This window comes from Canis lupus, chromosome 6, assembly GCF_048164855.1.
Source record: "Canis lupus baileyi chromosome 6, mCanLup2.hap1, whole genome shotgun sequence".
NCBI classification, from domain to species: domain Eukaryota; kingdom Metazoa; phylum Chordata; class Mammalia; order Carnivora; family Canidae; genus Canis; species Canis lupus.
The window spans coordinates 34251139-34271133 of NC_132843.1; the positions used below are offsets into that span (position 1 = coordinate 34251139).

General features: G+C 34.7%; 1 long non-coding RNA gene across 1 annotated transcript in view; it reads left to right on the top strand.

The window, feature by feature from the left end:
- Positions 1-458: 458 nt before the first annotated feature.
- Positions 459-19995, top strand: part of LOC140635198 (uncharacterized) — a 44528-nt gene continuing 24991 nt past the window's right edge. The window contains exon 1 of the long non-coding RNA XR_012032565.1: positions 459-533. This is a non-coding gene — a long non-coding RNA (uncharacterized lncRNA). The remainder of the gene's footprint in view (positions 534-19995) is intronic.

The window sequence follows — 19995 nt, forward strand, 5'->3', positions numbered from 1 at the left end:
ATACTAAATAAGCTTTATACATACTGTCTATATACAATATATCACATTATACATAATTATATATTACATGTAATTGTATACAGTACATAATATATACATTATATAAACAATCTTGCCAATAAAAATCCTTCCATATCCATTATAGAAAATAGAGAAAACACAATTTATCAGTAAGAATTATACATTATACAATGTAAGCATACAATTATACATGTAATGATAGCACAAAAGTGTCTATAAAGAACTCGAACAAAATTTCATGTATATTTATACAAAAAAGTAAACAGTAAAAGAACAATAAAAACTTCTCTAATCTATTGAGAGATAAGGAGACTCACCTTGTGACTGTATCCAATACCCTCTTGAGGGAATTCTAAGTTCTTTTGGAAGTATGTATCTATTGTCCAAGGGTCAGAAGTCTACTGATCTTGAAATGTGATTAAAATTTCAAATCTGTCATTGGTTCTATTATGTTTTTTAGCAGACAAATCAAGGAAGAAGGGGCATGTTCTTCCTTTTCTTCATTCAACTGAGTAAGCCTAGTCATCTTACCCTTATATTTATATGAATCCATTACCACAATTAAGATAATGAACATACCTTATTCTCCAAAAGTTTCTACATCTCCATTTAGTATCCCTATTAACCTCCCATCCCCATCTCCTCCATTCTGAAGCAAGTAAATTGGTTTTCTGTTATTTTAGATTAGTCTACATTTTCTAAAGTTTTATGTAAATGGAATCTTATAGTATATTCTTCTTTGTATCTAGGTTCTTTCACTCAGTATATGTATTTTATGATTTATTCACTTTGTCTCTGCTTCTACTGTCCTGATTGAGTAGAGGAGGGAGAAAAAGAAGAGGGAAAAGAGGTCGTAGGATTTAATAACCAAGAGGCTTGCATTTAAAGGATTTTACACTCAACTGAAAAGGGTAGAATTGGTGTGGTTCATGAATAAGGCTGAACATATTAAAGCTGTAAACACTAAGAGAATGAATAAATATGAAAAATAATGCAGAAAGAGATTGTAAGAAAGATTACCTGTTTCAATTTCAGATCTAAATAAGCAAGAAAAAAATCCCTACCCTGAGAATTCATCACTACCGGTTTTCTGTCCTATGGGTTTGAGGCCAAATTTATAATATTTATATATCTACTTATAAACCAGTAAATTTATGTAAAAATTACTCCTAGGATGGTTATATCCAGTAAACTCTAAGCCTAAAATCCCAAATTATAAAAATACTAGGAAAGAATCTACCACACATGAGGATCTATCTCCTAAATAAATAGCAGTATCAGACCCTTAATCATTCTATACAATGTAATTATCAGATATTGACAATAACTTATCTGTGCTTAAAATGATGAAAGAAGGAATTGAAGGCAAGCACACAAAAAAATAAGATATTAACAATGCAGCCAACAATAAAAACAGCTAGATTTGAGTGAACAAGTGGTCAATGAAGTTTATAAAATGAAAAATTCATTTGGTGGTTAAGCAGTAAGTCAGATACAGTTTAAAGAATAGTTAGGGTTCACAGGACATATTAGAAGAAATCATCCATAATATGACATCAGGAGTTGGAAAATATGAGAGATTTATACCTGTCATAATAAAACTATGGAATACCAAGATACTGAGATCTTAAAAGCAATTAGTGAGGAAGGAATGACAATATTGATAACCTACTTCTCAACACGACTGATTGAAGCCAGAAAGTTATGGATATGTTTATCCTAGAATGTATATATCAGGAGCAACTACTGGAAGCAATCCAAGAGAGTGATAGGTGCGCAAACCCTCTGTTTAATTCCAATTTGTCTTGCCTTTCCAGCATGAACTGCCAAAAGCAAAGGCAGTCCCTTCCTACTCATCCTAGCTCCGTATCAGTTTATCCTCTAGGTTTTCTCAAGTCGATTGCCTCTTCAGTCATGGGTGAGCACCATATACATACAACATTCAGAGTGAAACAGAGTATTAATAAATTATATATAATAATTTATTTTAGTACACATGAATCATTACTAAAAACCATATATTATAGCCATATTCAATATTGTTTTGTACAGGTTTTAAATGCCAGACTGAGGTTTCACTTAATTATTTGGTAGTAGGCAGCTACTTTTTAATGACTGAGCAAGTGTTGGAGTTTTATGTTTAGAAAATTTAATACTATGTAAGATAAGCACAATACCTTCTGTTTCTCTTTATATTCCAGAGTTCCTAGTAAAATACTGTAATGACATTTTAATAAGCATTTAATGAATTGTGTTCAAATTACTATTCATCTTTTTGGTAAAAAAAAAAAAAATCACTGTATTTTCAGTTTTATACCAAATGACATCAAAATGTGAATTTCGGTATCCCTGGGTGGTGCAGCGGTTTGGCGCCTGCCTTTGGCCCAGGGCGCGATCCTGGAGACCAGGGATCGAATCCCATGTGGGGCTCCCGGTGCATGGAGCCTGCTTCTCCCTCTGCCTATGTCTCTGCCTCTCTCTCTCTCTCTGTGACTATTATAAATTAAAAAAAAAAAAGTGAATTTCTAGAAGGTATTTTTTTAAAGATTTATTTATTTATTGTGAGGGGGTATGCAGAAGAAAAGAAAGAATCTCAAGGAGACTCTGTGTTGAGTGCAGAGCCAGATATGGGGCTTTATCCCACAACTGTGAGATCATGACCCCAGCCAAAACAAAGAGTCTGATTCTTAACCGACTAAGCCACCCAGGTGCCCTATAATCTATTTTTAATAAAACAAGATATACATGGTGATTTTGAAGAAATTAAAAGATGAAGACAAGAACAATAAAATCATCTATAGTCCTGCTACTAAAGGTAATCACTCTTAACATTTTATGATATAAATTTTCAAAAATTTTATATATATGATCACATACATAAATATATAATAAAAAACAAACATATTTCTGTATATATATATATTTATGTATCTAAAGACATTACTTAATGGTGCTTATCTACATAAAAATGTATAACTTTATAACTTTGTACTCCAAATGGTTTATTAAAATACTTACCTATCAGTAACAGTATAATTTCATTTTATTTTATTTACTTTTTTAAAGATTTATTTTTAATTTTTTAATTCTAATCTTTTTAACTCTCTCTCTCTCTCAAGTGAGAGTGTGCATGTGCAAAAGTGAGCATGAGGATGGAGAAAGGTGGGGTGGAGGGAGGTAGAGAGAGAGAGAGAGAGGGAGAATCTTAAGCAGATTCTGCTCTGAGCTCAGAGCCCACCACCAGGCTCAATCTCACAGACCTGAGGTCATGACATGAGCTGAAACTAAGAGTCACATGCTTCATTGACTGTGCCACCCATGCACCCAGAATATTTTCATTTTAAATGTTTGCATTACATTTCTTTTATAGGCATGTTATCAGTATAACTGATGACTTCATGGATTTTAATTTTCCTTACTCCTGTGAAAATTTTGAGAAACTTTTATTTCATACACATTCTTTTTTGAAGTTATATTATTTTCTTACAACATATTTCTAAGTTGAAATTCCCAGATTAAATAATATAGCCATTAGTAAAGCATGAACAAAATTTTGAAGCCATTTTCACTCTTATCAGCAGTTAGAAATTTTAGAGATGTAGTATCCTGCCACAGGCATATAAAAGCAGATTTTCTTTTTCTCTGTCAAGTTCTTCCCAAAATGTATTTAGATTTTGAACTCTATTCTTCCCAAAGAACATCTGCAAATTTTCCACATTTATAATTTCTCACTGACTGAAAACAATTGGTTAGAATTTGTTTTCAAAGCCGTATTAGATTATTTTATAAGTGTTCTCTGATTAGACATCTGAGAATCTGGTATGTTTCTATTTTGTTTCTCTAAGTGAATTTGGATATGGTGTAATTTTTAGGCCTGCCTCAAGAAGATCAAAAGAAAATAACCTTGGCATTTGTTGACTTAGCATAGACCTTATAATCTTTGAAAATTAATTAAAATGCATGATATTGACTTTTCTTAGTTTAAATAATAAGTACTATCCAAATCAAACTGAGAGTCTGAATGGCTGTACTTCACTTAGAAAGGGTAAAGAAAACTGCATCCACAAAGCTGGATTTATTTAAATGAAAAAAAAAAGATAAATTTTGTATTAATTCAGTTAACCACTTTCTGAAGTACACTGTTTTATTTTAATCTAGTGCTATTTCACCCTCTCTTTTTGTCCTGGATGAGGCAATTACTACCCCAGATTGCTACATGGCCTAGGATCACCAGGAAGATTCTTAACACCTCACTTCTCTGGCACAACGTCACAGTCAACAGCATATTAAAATTCCAGTACAGCAACAATGACTAATGTGCAGCAAAGGCCTGGAATTTACTTCCAACTCATTTAATTACAGAAATCAATGAACTCTTAGAGCTGTAGCAGGTGAGAGAAAATGAACCTAGCCTAAATGACATTTTGTTTGTGCCATCAAGATAGTTTAAGCAACTCTGCTTCAAGAAATTATTACAATCTACAAGACATCAAATTGGCAAAATGATGATAAGAAAGTCCGAAACATTTGCTTTTGAATAAAATATGTGACACAGGTTTGCAATTACACTAAGTCACAATGAAGAAAAAATTTTTTGACCATGACTCATAGTAAGAAATATCACAATCTATTACACACACACACATACACACACACACCCCACAGTAACAATCAATAAGGGTTTTTGAAGAAGACATAAAAAAGAGTATCATATAGCATAGAGTCTGGCATGTGGTAGATTACCTCAAAAAGTGCTAGTAATAATAAATTATTCTAGAATCCAATCCAGAAATATGTTCTTATGTGAAATCTCACTATAAGGTATGAAGGGAAAATTTTTCTAAAGCAGCAAAAATATCTGATACCACATATTTAGAAACTGACTGAGAAGGGGCAAACAGTGCATGATAGTTAGCAACTAAGTATACAGAAAGCTTCCAAATGTTTAGAAAAAACAATGACAGCGAGCTAGGGTGGTATCATAAGAAGCAATGTTTGGACTGACTGGGACAACAGAAAGAATAGAAAAGAAAAGGGCTTTGGGGATTAATGAAAGATCAAGAAGTAAAACACAGACTTGAGAGTTCTCTAATAGCAGTAAACATGGGAGAAAGAGAAGCACATGCAGATTTTATATCCCGTTAATTAGCCTTCACGGTTTTCTTGGTTATAAAATAGAATGATGATAACCTCTTATAGTTCGTGACTCTTAAAATTTTTAATGCTTTAATATTAAGACATGAAACACTTTGCACAGAGTAATTTTTCAATATTAAATGTTAATATTATCATTATTGTCCTTATTATCTGTATATACATACTACAGTTACACACTTTATTTTGCTTATCTCTCAATTGTTAGGCACTGATCATGTACTCCCCTTCATTGCTGCAATTGCAGCATTTGCCAAAGCAATAGCATTTCAGTAGGTTACTCTTAACATTCAACATGAGCTAATTTCCTTATAGATAAATGGAAACTGCCTTCCAATAGATGGTGGATGCCTAATAATTGCCCTTCAGAGCCATACTGATTCATATACAAAACTCTTCCTCATAATTTTTCTCCAGATTTCCTCCTCCTTTCCTCCCTTTCTTTCTTTCTTTCTTTCTTTCTTTCTTTCTTTCTTTCGTTCTTTCTTTCATTCTTTTTTTTCTTTCTTTCTTTCTTTCTTTCTTTCTTTCTTTCTCTTTCTTTCTTTTCTTTCTCTTTCTTTCTTTCTTTCTTTCTCTTTCTTTTCTCTTTTCTTTTCTTTTTTTTCTTTTCTTTTTTTTTCTTTCTGGTATCTTCTCTTTTCTTTCTAATAGTACTACCATTCTTTCTGACAGCCAAACTACACATCTTGAATAATTTGTCATTAAGTAGAGTACTGGGGAACATGCACAGGGCAGGACTCTTGTGCCCTCAAATGAAACAGAAATGACAGTCTGAACCATGGACAGTGGCACATACGTGCTGTCCTAATACTATAATCACAAATAAAGCATTTTACCTTTTGGTTTCCTTCATTAAATGCATCTAAAAATTATTCTGATTCTATGCCCAATATTTTAACATGCAGTTATTTAGCAGCAATATATTCATAATCCATAATATATACTTAAAGTTTTTGGTACAAAGTTATAAAAAAAACAATATTGGTCTAAAAAATTCAGTATCTGTACCAGGGATATTCAGTATGATAATGTTTGATGAGCATTATAATACAAGATATACTGAGATCTAATGAGGCCAAAGGATAGAGTAGAAACAGAAATGCCAATCCAAGGTGTGGGCTAATGGTTCAAGTAAAAAACAGATGCTTGAGCTCAGTCTTGAAGAATGTATAGAAGTTAACCAAGGTAACTGTATTAGCTTGCTAGCATCTCCATAACTAAATATTACAGATGGGGTGACTTAAACAACAGAAATTTATTTTCTCACAGTTCTGGATGCTAGATATCCAAGATCAAGGTGTCAGCAGGTTTGATTTCTTCTGAGGCCTCTCGACTTGGTTTACAGATGGCATCCTTATCTTTCTGTTTTCACGTGGTCATTCTCTGTGAACTTACATCCCTGCTATCTCTATCTAAACTTATTCTTTTAAAAAAGGACATTAATCAGATCAGATTTGAACTTGTCCTAATGGTCTCATTTTAATTTAACCACCTCTTTAAAAGCTCTATCTCCAGAGACGCCTGGGTGGCTCTGTGGTTGAGCGTCTATCTTCTGTTCAGGGCATGATCCTGGGGTTCCAGGATTGAATCCCACATTAGGCTCACTGCAGGGAGCCTGCTTCTCCCTCTGCCTGTGTCTGCTTCTTTGTGTCTCTCATTAATAAATAAATAAAATCTTTAAAAAAGGGGGGAGGAGTAAAGGATGGGTTCAAATTTAAGCAACTCTCAACTTAATAGAGTCTGCTATATGCATAAGATGTCATTTACAAACCTAATGGTAACACAAATCAAAAACTGGTAATAGATAAGCAAAAAATAAAGAGAAAGGAATCCAAGTATATCAATAAAATAAGTCAACAAACCACAGGAGATCAAAAGAAGAAATGAACAACAACAAAAAAGAACTACAAAACAACCATAAAACAAGGAATAAAATGGCAGTAAGTACACCTATCAATAATTACTTTGACTATAAATGGACTAAATGCTCCAATCAAAAGACACAGGGTTTCGAAATGGATAAAAATTAAGACTCATTGTTATGCTGCTAACAAGACTCATTTATATCAGAGACACCCACAAAATAAAGTGAAGGAATGGAAAAGTATTTATCATGCAAATGTATGTGAAAAGAAAGCCAAGGTAGCAATCCTTATATCAGACACAATAGCCTTTGTTTACAAAGTCTGTAATAGGAGACAAGGAATGACATCATAGAATTATAAAGGGAACAATCCAAGAAGAGATATATAACAATTGTAAGCACTACGCACCCAAGATGGGAGTACCCAAATACATAAAGCAAATATAAAGGAAGTAATTGATAGTAATGCAGTAATATTTGAGGATTTTAACACCTCACTTACATCAATGGATAGATAATCCAAGCAGAAAATCGACCAGGAAATAGTTGCACTAGATGGATATAACAAATACATTCAGAACGTTCCATCCTAAAACAGTAAATACACATTCTTTTCAAGTACACATGGAACATTCTCCAGAATAGACCACATATTAGGGCATAGAACAAATCTCAACAAATTCAAAATGACTGAAGTTATACCATGCATCTTTTCCAATCCAGTCACAACACTATGACTAGAAACCGGTCATAAGAAAACATCTGGAGGTTACATGGGATATATGGAGGTTAAAAAACATGCTACTAAACAATGAATGGGTCAACAAAAAATTAAAGAGAAAATAAAAAATCACATGGAGACAAATAAATATGAAACACAATAGTCCAGAATTTTGGGGATGCAGCAAAAGCTGTTCTAAGAGAGCAATTTATAGCAAAAAGGCCTACTTCTAGAAGCAAGAAATATCTCAAATAAATACCTAACTTATGTAAACATAAGGGAGCTTGGAAAAGAAGAAGAAGAAAAAAAAACCCAAACCAGCAGAAGGAAGCAAGTAGGAACAGTAAAAAGATGTCTACCCTTACCAATTTCAAGAAGAGGTGGCATTCATATACATGGAACATTATTAAGCCATAAAAAGAACAAGATCTTCCCATTTGCAACAACATGGATGGATCTATAAAGAATAATGCTAAATGAAATAAATCTGTCAGAGACAAATACCATATGATTTCACTCATATGTGGAATTTTTTTTTTTAAATGTTTATTTATTTATGATAGTCACAGAGAGAGAAAGAGAGAGAGGCAGAGACACAGGCAGAGGGAGAAGCAGGCTCCATGCACCGGAAGCCCGATGTGGGATTCGATCCCGGGTGTCCAGGATCGCGCCCTGGGCCAAAGGCAGGCGCCAAACCGCTGCGCCACCCAGGGATCCCTCATATGTGGAATTTAAGAAACAAAACAAATAAAGATAAAAGACAAAAAAAAGACTCATAAGTATAGAGAACAAATTGATGGTTATCATAGGGGAGATAGGTGAGGGATGGCTGAAATAACTGAAGGGGATTAAGAGTACACTTATGATGAACACTGTATAATGTATAGAATTATTGAATCACTACACTGTACACCTAAAACTAATATAACACCATATATTATTTATACAGAAATGTAAATTTTAAAAAATTTAAAAATTAATAAAAAATTTGAAAAGTAGACAAAATAAAAACCACAACAGTTTATGGGGAAAATAGGGCTAGAATACAACACTTAAAAACATTAACAGTAACACATTAAAAAAGAAAAAGCAACCTAATAAAAATGGTAAAACAGTTTAGCACATCTTAAATATTTAGGAAATACATAAATAGTACAATAAATACTTTGTCTTGAGAAAAATTGGAGTTATTTATAGACATGGACACTGAAAGGGTTGTAGCTTATGAGTTATTATAAAGTAGTAGAAGGATAATTATCTGAAATAAGATAGAAGTTGTAACACCGGGGGGATGTGGGTAGCTCAGCAGTTGAGTGTCTGCCTTTGGCTGAGATCATGATCCCTGGGTCCTGGGATCGAGTCTCACATCAGGTTCCCCACAGGGATCCTGCTTCTCCCTCTGTCTATGTCTCTGCCTCTCTCTCGGTGTCTTTCATGATAAATAAATAAAATATATATATATATTTTTAAATAGGCTGTAACACCAGATGTGTATGAGACATAACACACAGAATTCAGATACCTGGTCAATGTATGAAATGTCTGTATTTTATGCATCATGCCACTTGCTTCTTTTAGGTTTCAGTTGTCTGTGCTCACCTGGCATTTTGCAAGGACAATATTGCACATAAGCAAGCATGAAATTTATGCTTAAAATTGTTCTCTGATTTATCCATTGTGATGGAATAAATCTGTTTCAAAACAAGTGATATAGCAGAACTGACTATACATCAACACAAAAATTTCAAGCATCCATAATGTTAGGTATTCGCTGAGCTTAGAGGATAGAAAGGAATGTAAAACATAACCTCTGCCCTCAAGGGGCTCACAGTCTAGCAAAAATAGGCCAGTAAGAAAGAAACAAACTACTACACCATACAGCATAATGCTTTAAAACTGTTACCAGAACAGTATGGTATTGTTGGAGCTAAGTGTGAATGTCATTGGGGGCGTGTGATTTGAGGAAAAGTTCTGGAGGACATAACAGGGAGAAATCCACTACCTGGATTTGTATTTCAGTTCTGCCACTTTATTGCTTTGTGATATTGGGCATGCTGTCAGTGTTCTGTGCCTCACTTTCCCCATCCACAACAACTGATGATAATGATATTAACTATTAAAGACTAGAGGGAAAGAATAAAAGGAATTATCCTATGTAGAATGCTTAGAAAAATGCTTGTTTACAAACTGATTAAACATTCAATTAGCAGCCAGTATAATTACTATCAATAGCATCATCATTATTATACATTGGATGTTATCATTATTACTACTATGGATGAACTAGAAGGTCACACAAAGGAGTTTGACATCCTTCCTGGAAGCAATGGGAAACCAGCACAGGAATTTAAGTTGGGATATCACAACATTATGTTTTATAATAGAGCTCTGATATTAGTAATATGGATAGGAGATAGGTAAAAAGGGAAGCCAGCATATCTCCTACCAATCCAAGGGAGAGTTTAGAAAGAACAGTTATAGGCAGATGAAGAGAAGGGAACATATTACAAAGACATGAGATGAAACCTCTAGGCCTTTATAATCGCTTGATTATATCCTGAACTCAAGGGAAAAGGAATCTGCAATGAGTCCCAGATTTCTGTTTAACTAACTCAGTATCTCACAAGACTAGGAATATCTCACAACACTAGAGATACAGCTGGAAAAAAAATAGGCTTGAAGAGGAAAACTGCAAATTAACTTTTGGATTTATAAAAATTGAAGTGCCTGTATGACAACACAACAAATAATTAAAAATAAAGATCTTTATTTCATGAAAAAGTTCCAGGCTGGAAATCTGGAGATCATGCACAGTATCAGCATTGTATAAATATGTAATACCAGCACTATAGTCATGAGAATGAGTACATTTTATTTTCATGTGGACAGTGTGCTTGACTTCATTTCTTTATCATAAGCCTTTATTTTAGTTCCTAGATTCTACCCCAAAATAATGTCAAGCTGCTTCCTTCTAATCTATAGATCAAGAAATTAAAAAAGAAAGAAAAATAAACTTCACTGGTGATAGTAAGACTATAAATCTAAGATAGATATAATATATCTATCAAGTATTTTCTCCCACTCCCCCCCATGCTTCTTATTGATACCAGTAAAACTGTAATATATACTACTCTCTTCTGTGTGCCAACAAATATGTCACCTTCATGAGGACCCTCTGCCATTACCTCTACTTTAATGGCTTATTCTCAACTGATTAAACTGTTCTGAAGGCCCAAATCACATGCTCTCGCTCCCATTCAATTTTTAAGAGTGGCTGCAACTTTTTATAATGTCTCTATTCATCTCAGCCTTTGTCTCTTGGCTTCCTATTTTGGAAATATTTGTTATTAATTACTTTTCATTCATTAATATTAATTAATTTTCATTCATTAATATTATCTAATTAATGAATGAAAATGAATACTTTTCCACTTGAGGTACTATTAGAAAGAAATGGTAGAGATAGCAGTGAGGGAAACAAGACAATATGTGGAAGCCATCACTTAGAAAAATTTTAATAAAAAATCAGGTAGTTTTTATAAATGATTTTTCAAAGAATAAAATAGTAGCTCCACAAACCTTAGGTTTCTCAAAAAATGATGGCATGATTGCTAACCATTGGGAGATTTTTAAAAAAATAACAATAACTTTTCATAAAATTTTTATTGATTTATTTTTCAAAATTGCTGAGCTTAAAATATATCAGGGGGGAAAATAAAACCAAAACACAAAGAATACACATCCTATTCAAGGAATCACAAATTTCCTACTTGATTCAGTTTGGGTTATGGGAAGAGAGAAAAGAAGAAAAAGTCCTGGATGATTGACATTTTTGTCCATCCTCGGTTATCTTTCAGTTGAAATGGAAAAATTGAGAGGAAATAAAATTTTGGATGAAAGAGCTAAATTTTAGGCATATTGTGTTTAATATCAATAAATATCTAAATGGAAATGTCTAATAAGTAATTGGCTATATACTGTAGTACACCATGAGCAGGATAACAGGAGCATCTATCAAATGTATAGACTATTGTTTAGAACTTAGATCAATAAAAGGTTTTTGGTGGAGAAATATTTAACCATGACCTAATGTAGAACTGTTAGGATATGGTCATAATAAAAAGCTGATTCAATTTTTGTTTCCTTAATATGCTTTCTGTAGACATTACAAAACCTCTCTATATCACTATTGGTCCAGTCTGAGCAAGGCATGGACTATATGGGCATAGTATTCAGGAACAAGCAGAGCTATTTTTGATACATTTTGAAGTATTTACATAGTATTTAAAGCCAGGAGGCTATAAGACCAAGCATAGAATATGAGGATAGAAAATGTAAAGCAACAAGAACTGAGCCCTGGAGCAGCATTCTGCTTTAAGAAATCTGGAGCAGTGGAGGAATGAGTAAGAAAAATTAAGAAGTGACTAAATGAGGTAAATACAAACATAAACAAACAAAAACACAAAATGAATGTGGAATTCTGAAATCCAAGTAAAGAAAGTGAAAAGAAGGAAATCATGGTCACATTATAGTTAAGTGAAGATTAAGAGCTGACCCTGAATTTAGCAATGTGGTATAACTGGTGACCATGAAATGACATTGCCATCATGACCCACTGCCAGGTGGGGAATGAGAACTTGAATGGGAAAAAAGAAAAAAAAAGAAGAAGAAATAATTGGAAAGAGGACTTGGAGAAAGTAAGATAGAAAAATTTTTCCAAGGAGTTTTGCTCTCAAGAGTAATAAAGAAACAGAGGTGCAAGCCTTTAGTGAAGTAGAGTCAAAAGAATGTTTTTATTATAGCTTATGAAATTGAGAGGAATTATAGAATCTTGTTTGTTTTCTACGTATTTGAGATGAAGGCATTTATTAGAAAAGATTATCATCTCTCAATATGAGGTATTTATTTGCTTCTATAAACTGTTTCTGAGATTGTACATGAAACGTAAATAAACTCTTCATTCCAAAGACATATATTGCTTAATTGCATAATGCAATTGCACAATTGTTAAGCAGATTAGCACTACTATCACTGGGTCTGAATATAAATCCTCACTCTACTGAGAGGATCCTTAGCAATTCGGAAAAGTTAATTAACTACTCTTTGGTACAGGTTCCATCTCTAAAATAGACTTATTTTAGCTATCTCATAGTGTTACTATGAAATTTGTAAGACAATGAGCCAAAAGCTTTTATTATAATGTGTGAAAATCCATTAGCAATTAATAAATATTAAAATCATTTGTTTTAATATTGATAGCACAAAGAATGTTTTCCTACAGGACTTTTAGTTCACATATATAACATGTTGATTTACTGGGTCTTACTGTTAAGTGTGCATATTCTTGAAATCTGTTATTAATGGATATTTTTAGCCACTAGGTAAACTGCTTGGATTTCATATGAAAAATACCTGTCAAAAAAAAAAAAAGGAAAAATACCTGTCATTAGAAATATAAAGAATCTTCCTCAAACTTCTAAAAGTTATCTATCAGAACAAAACAGAAAATTTTACTCCTAAATATAGACCATTTAAAGCATTTTCTTTAAAATGAGAAATACTAAAGGATGCCTACCATTATTATTATTGATCATATTCAACATGCAATGTCTTAGCCAATGAAACATAACAAGAAAAATAGGTAAAAGTTATAAGGATATAAAGAAAGAAACCAAATTGCCATCATTTTCGAATGACCTAGAATCATCTAGGAGAGTCATTAAAAATTTAGATTCAGAGATTCTCAGTAAGTCTGAATTTCTCAGGCACCATTTATACTGACTTAATCTGTTTCCTGTATATGGTCATATTTTTGTTAAAGAAACAAAAATGGAATGAATATGACATTAATTTTTTGTTTTAAAATATGGACACTTTGATTAATATAAAGTGGAAATTTCGGAAATTAGATTCTCTTAAGGTTTGTTGTTTGTGCTTACTATAGTTTGTTTAGTGACTCTTCTGAATGTATTCTAGAATGTTTGCATGTTGTATATGTTCTCTGAAGTCTCTGTTCTATTGGCTGAATGGTTAACTAACGACTGGACAAATGTTTCTTTATTTTTTATTTTTTATTTTTTTAAATTTTTATTTATTTATGATAGTCACACAGAGAGAGAGAGAGAGAGGCAGAGACACAGGCAGAGGGAGAAGCAGGCTCCATGCACCGGGAGCCCGACGTGGGATTCGATCCTGGGTCTCCAGGATCGCACCCTGGGCCAAAGGCAGGCGATAAACCGCTGCACCACCCAGGGATCCCTCTTTAAATGACTAGAACCAAAAAAAATTTCCAGTCTTCATCAATGGGCTCTGTGTCTGTGTTTGGGGCATATCTTTAACAATCTGCAACACAGTTGACAACTCTGCCTTAGCTTTTGCTTCCTGCTTCCTTTGAGCCTCAAGGTTTGCAGGAACTGAGGTCTTAAGATCTTCTTATACCTCTCGTGGGCCCTGAACATATAGCTTTGAACATGGGTGAAGCCTTCTAGATTCCCAGGAATACATTGGGACTTTTTAAAATCCTTAAGAATCTATCTCATTCTCAGACTTTCTTCTCAAACTTTCTGGCTAATCTGTTGTTTGCTCTAAATGTTATCTATTGCATCAGGCAGCAGCAACCTAAGATATTAGCCTATAAACTTCAGTATATCTGCAACCCCATGTTTACTGCAGCATTACTTACAACAGCCAAGATATGTTAACAACCTATGTGTCCATCAATAGATGAATGGATGAAGAGGGTGAAGGGTATTATTCAGTCATAAAAATGAAAAAAATGTCCTACCATTTGTGACAATATAGTTGGACCCCAAGGGCATTATGCTAATAAAATAAGGCAGACAGAGAGAAAGAGAGATACTGTATGCATGATCTTGCTTAAATTTAGAATCTAAAAAACAAACAAACAAAAAACCAAACAGAACAGATTGGTGGTTTCTAGACACAGGAGCAGGGGCAAAGGGTTGAAGAAGTGGGTGACAGTGGTCAAAAGGTACAAATTTCTAGTTATCAGATAAATAATTCTGGAAATGTAATGTATGGCATGGTGACTACTAAAAAATAAAAGCAATTTTAAAATAAGAGAAAGAAAGGAGATACAGCCATACATTAATGTTATGGGATGAATTGTGTTTCCCTTAACACAAATGTTGAAGTATATAGTATATATCCTGGTACCTCAGACTATGACTATATTTGGCAACAACATCTTTAAAGAGGCAATTAAGGTAAAATTAGATCACAAAGGAGTGCCTTAAATCCAGAGAAGAGATAATTAGATGAGCAACACACAGAGAGATGACTGTACAAATCATAGGGAGAAGGTGGTTATCTGCAAGGCCAAGAGAGAGGCCTTGTGAGACTCTAACCTACTGACATCTTGACCTCAGACTTCCAGCCTCTAGAATTGTGAGCAAATAAATTTATGTTGTTTAAGCAACCCACATTGTGGCATGCTGTTATAGTAACCCTAGAAAACTAGTAATTAATGATTTTATTTTATTTTAATGATTTTAAAACATGGTGAAAAGCAAAATAAAAACATGGATCGTTAAAAGACAGTCATTTAAATGCCAGGTCTGCCACTTACTAGGTCTGTGAACATTCTCAACTCCAGATTCCTAATTTGTAAATGAAGATAAAAATCGTATTTTACTATAATATTGCCTGCAAATTATTTTCTGATGTCCTAGATGCTGTGATGTGGTGGCATTTAATAGTTCTGGCAGTAATGGTAGCATTGGTAGTAGCGTGGCTAAGGAAAGTGTTTATAAAAATTATGTACTTTTGTGTTTTTCAACTTTCCTACAATGATCATGCTTAACTTTTCTAATCAGGGCAAAGAAGCCAATGAATGCTATTTTAAAATATATTAGTTTTAAGAACATTTAGACAAATTCTCTTTAGTTAATCATTTGTAAAAAGTGTCATGTTTTGAAACATATCGGTCAATGACCACAAGAAACAGACCTATAGTCACACAAGTTAGCAGCAAGGGAAAGCACACACAAGAGGAGTTTTGAGTATTTTGGTAAAAGGGGGTTGGGAGGGGCTCATTATTGGACTTAAACACGTGCAAGGTGATTTTAGAAGGGCTGATGGGAATAGTGCCGTAAAACACTATTAAAATGTAGCTAATACGCTCCATGAACAGCAGCATTCAACACATATTACAGCAACAAGCAAGCAGATTCCACCTTAGAAATGGTTCAGAAATTCACATGCACCCTTAGCTGACTGATTGAAATAATCACATTTAAAATATTTAGAATTAATTTTACTCCACTCAGATAGCAATCTTCGGCTACAGGTTATATAAACCAAAATGTCCTGTTCTATACTTAGGTCTGCTCTTTTATATTGCTTTAAATTTTTAAAGAAATTATATTGCATGGATATGGTTATTTGTGCATATTTTTTAACAATGCTGAATCTGTATGAATAATGTAAACTCTGAGTTTTTTTTTTTTTTAAATCAGATTTTAGCTTGAGCCTTTGACTAATGTACAGTAAATGCCAAACTCCTTGACAGGGATGTTTTTGTAAGTTAATTTCATAAGACTTTTCATCTTTTAAGTGATGCTTCAGGTTTTGTTTAGTTGTTTGGCCATGGGGTATGGAGTTGTTACTGAAACTTGAAGCTATTTGTGGTTATGTATGTTTCTCATTAAAACAAAACAAAACAAACAAAAATCAGTTTTTGATCAGTTCTGGATTGGGTGCTATCAGGAAGCAACAGGCAATTCTGTGATTGGGTATCTTGGCACACTGAAGCCACAGGTGGGATAATGTGTAACGAGTGGTTACTGATGAAGAAATACTAATCACTCATGTTAGCCAGAAGAGGGGGGTGTTTAGTCATTTTTGTGCTCCATGGTATCCTTTCATCTAAGTTTCATCACAGAGTCTCTGTGTCACTGTCATGTTTCTCCAGGGTCACATGTGGCTTTGTCTCAATACTGTTTATATTCTGTGGAATTTTTTTTTGCCCATGCTTAGTTCAGAAACACCCCAGCCTGGCTCTCAGCTTCTAGCTACCAGCTGCCAGTGACTTTGCTTTTGAATTGTTTTATTGAGAATATATTGTATAGTCTGGACACTGCTGATATGGATGCCCCAGAAGGAGTTGTAGCACCACACTCTCAATCCCTTAGATGTTTTTTGTAGCCAATAATCTGTAACAAATAGACATCCTTGGTTGGCAAACATATTTCTGCATAATTGGTTTTCAGACATAGTTTTTGAGTAAATAATACTATGATACCAAATTTTCTTCATCAAAAATAGGATTAAAAAGATTTCCCCTTTGCAATTCCTTGCATTCTCTATGAGGAACTGACTCCCACTCATTTAGAGCCTAAAACAGAGCCCCTCCATAAAAAGCAGGGGGGTAACAGGTAAAGTTCCAATTAGGTGTTATTTCTTGGGCCACATGAGAAAGATTTAACATGTTGGGCAACTCTAAATTTTAACCAATAAATGGCTTTCAAATAAAATGCATTAAATGTTTTGCTTGCAGGGGAGAGGTTCTTGAGTGTGGCGACTTTCCAGTGCTCCCCACTTGTTCTTCAGGCTACATATGCCAGGAGAAGCTTGGAGAAGGAGGTGAAAGAGAATCTCATGACCTTGTCTAATTGCTTCTGGGTAGACACGTGGCTGCCCTACTGAGATCTCCCATGCTTATGTGTTGGGGTGCAGGTGGGCAATGAGAGACAAAAGGACCTTCAGAGAGGGGATGCTTTAAGCTACTTTCACACAGTAAGAGACAAAGTTTTCCCATTTTCTGCTTATCCTAATGGTGGTCTGGGATACAGAAAAGCTTCAAAAATTAAGAAGACTCACACAAGGCCTCATGGGGAAAAAAAAAAAGCACATAATGAAAAGAGGCAATTTTTAAAAGTCACAATCAGAGGAGAGAGATACTGAGCTTGCAATTATGTGCCAGAGAAAGTTGAACTGGGAAGGGCCTGAATTCACAGGAGGGAAGTACCCAGCTAAGGACGCCACTAATGAATTCAAAAGGCTGTTCTTGCTTCGAAATGTCAGAGAATAAGAACCAGTTAAATCTTATAAGGGGAAACACAAAAAACCTCAGTGACTAATGATGACAATGATATTTTGAGTCATTTAGATATTGACTTAGAGGACTTTTTTATTGGAATAAAAAAAACCATAAATGCTTGCTTCTCGGGTTAATAGATTTGGGTTAAAAATCCCTATGAAGGTTCTATAAATCAAATAATTGTTTAATCTCTAAGGTAAAGAATTAAAACCCTTGGATAGACTGACCTCAGTGAAGGGCAGCCAATGCACAGAGTCATTACACTGAGGAAAAGAGATCGTGAAGTAAGGTTATTGTATAGAGTAATTCAGAAATAAGATAGTGACATTTTGTGCCTTCTGAAAGCACTGGCTCCCTGAAATCCCAAATGCCTAGAATATGCTACCTCAGGTAAAATACAAGCAGAAAAGCTCCAGAGTAGTTTTCAGAGGACCAGTTCCATTCTGAAAAATGATTCACTAAGTGAAAATTGATCTCTTTAGTCTTAGACATTGCTGTTGTTCCCATGAAGGAACAAGACAGAGAAGTTAAACAACATGAAGATGCATGACCATTCTTCCCAAAAACCTTGAGCTTTATTTTCCAGGGTTCCCAGCTATTCTTTTCTGCTCTATTTATCTCATCTCCGGGGAACCTTCCCCAAATACCTAAGGTACACAGCTACCTGTGAGAAACAGTCCCTCTCCACTATTAAATTGTGCTTTGGGGAAATGCTATGTTTAAAGACATTCACATTGAGGTATAACTAAACAAAATAGGTGCAAACAGTATTCCAACAAGTGGAAAACTTTTGTAAGGTTGAGGAATAAAGCTGTAATGGGGGGTTTCAGATAGGAACCATTAGGTAGGGCTGATTTGTGGTACCTGTATCTGAAATCCCACTAGCATTTACATGTTCTCCTGTCCTCTATGACAGGCTAGCTCCCTTCCCAGTTCCTGAGAGGCCCATTTTAAATTTGAATGGGGTAAATGAGTTCAGCCATAATAGCCCCTCAAGGCATGTTCACAGATTTAAAAAACTTTCTCTGATTAAGAATAAAGTCACGGGAACTGAAGACTATTGGATGCAAAGCATGCCTAGGCACAATTAGGGAGGAGAAAATTGGAAAATTAAGCAAAATGGTAATAGAACTCAGCAAGACATTTCAGATTACGGATAAAGTTAAAACAAACAGGAGGAAAAAAAGTCGAAAAGGGAAACTGCTGGGAAGTGATTGTAGCTCTGAATTTGACAAAAATGACTCAAATCCAAGAAGCCAACTCTACTGCCTTCAATTTGAAATTTCCAGCCACAGCCCAGAGAGTGATTTAGCAAGGAGAAAGATACCCAACTGGACCAAAAAGGGTGCGTAGGGACCAAAAATGGTAGATGTTAAGATCAGTTTGTATCCAGGTGCTCCAACAAGTCATATGCAAGTCAGGAGCCAAGTTGAGGGCAGGTTCTAAACCCAAAAGGAGACACAAAGCACTGAACCAGCTGGCATCACAGGAATTGAATACACAAAGTTCTTTTGTTCTCTTCCCTTCTGAGATGACATCCATTTGAGACCAATGACCTTTAAGTTCTTCCTGATGTAATACCACTATTGGTCCTATGATCTCTGAGTTAGGCTGTTGCTGAAAATAAAAATGAACAAATGGAACTCTTGGTTACTGGAGGATGAGAAAGGCAGAAGAGTCCCTGATCCTCACTGACAGTTGTTGTGCCCAAGATTGCGAATCCGAGAAACCACCAAGGAGCCGACACCAATGCAAACACATGAGGGTTTATTTACAAGCTCGAGCTTGGGTCCAAGTATACCCGACACAGTGGAGCAGGGACTTGGACCCTGAGGTGGGTTTCAGCTGAGTTTTATGGGCTGGTCTAGGGGACCTCCAGAAGGGGTGGAGGAATTTCTCAAGTTCTGTATACATTCTGATATGGGGCTTTCAAGGGAATTGAGTTCTGTTCTCATTCTGATATGGGACTTCCTGCCATGGGCGTTGAGCTCTGTTCTCAGTCTAATATGGGGCTTCCTGCCACTGGCTTGGACTCTGTTATTCTAATATGGGGCTTTCTAGGACTTTAAGCTGTAAACTGGTTTTTTTTTCCTGTAACTGAAGTAATGTAAATTTCAGCTCTTATTCAGAGGGGCCTGGGATGGCTGTACTTGTGCTAACGCTGAACTTAAA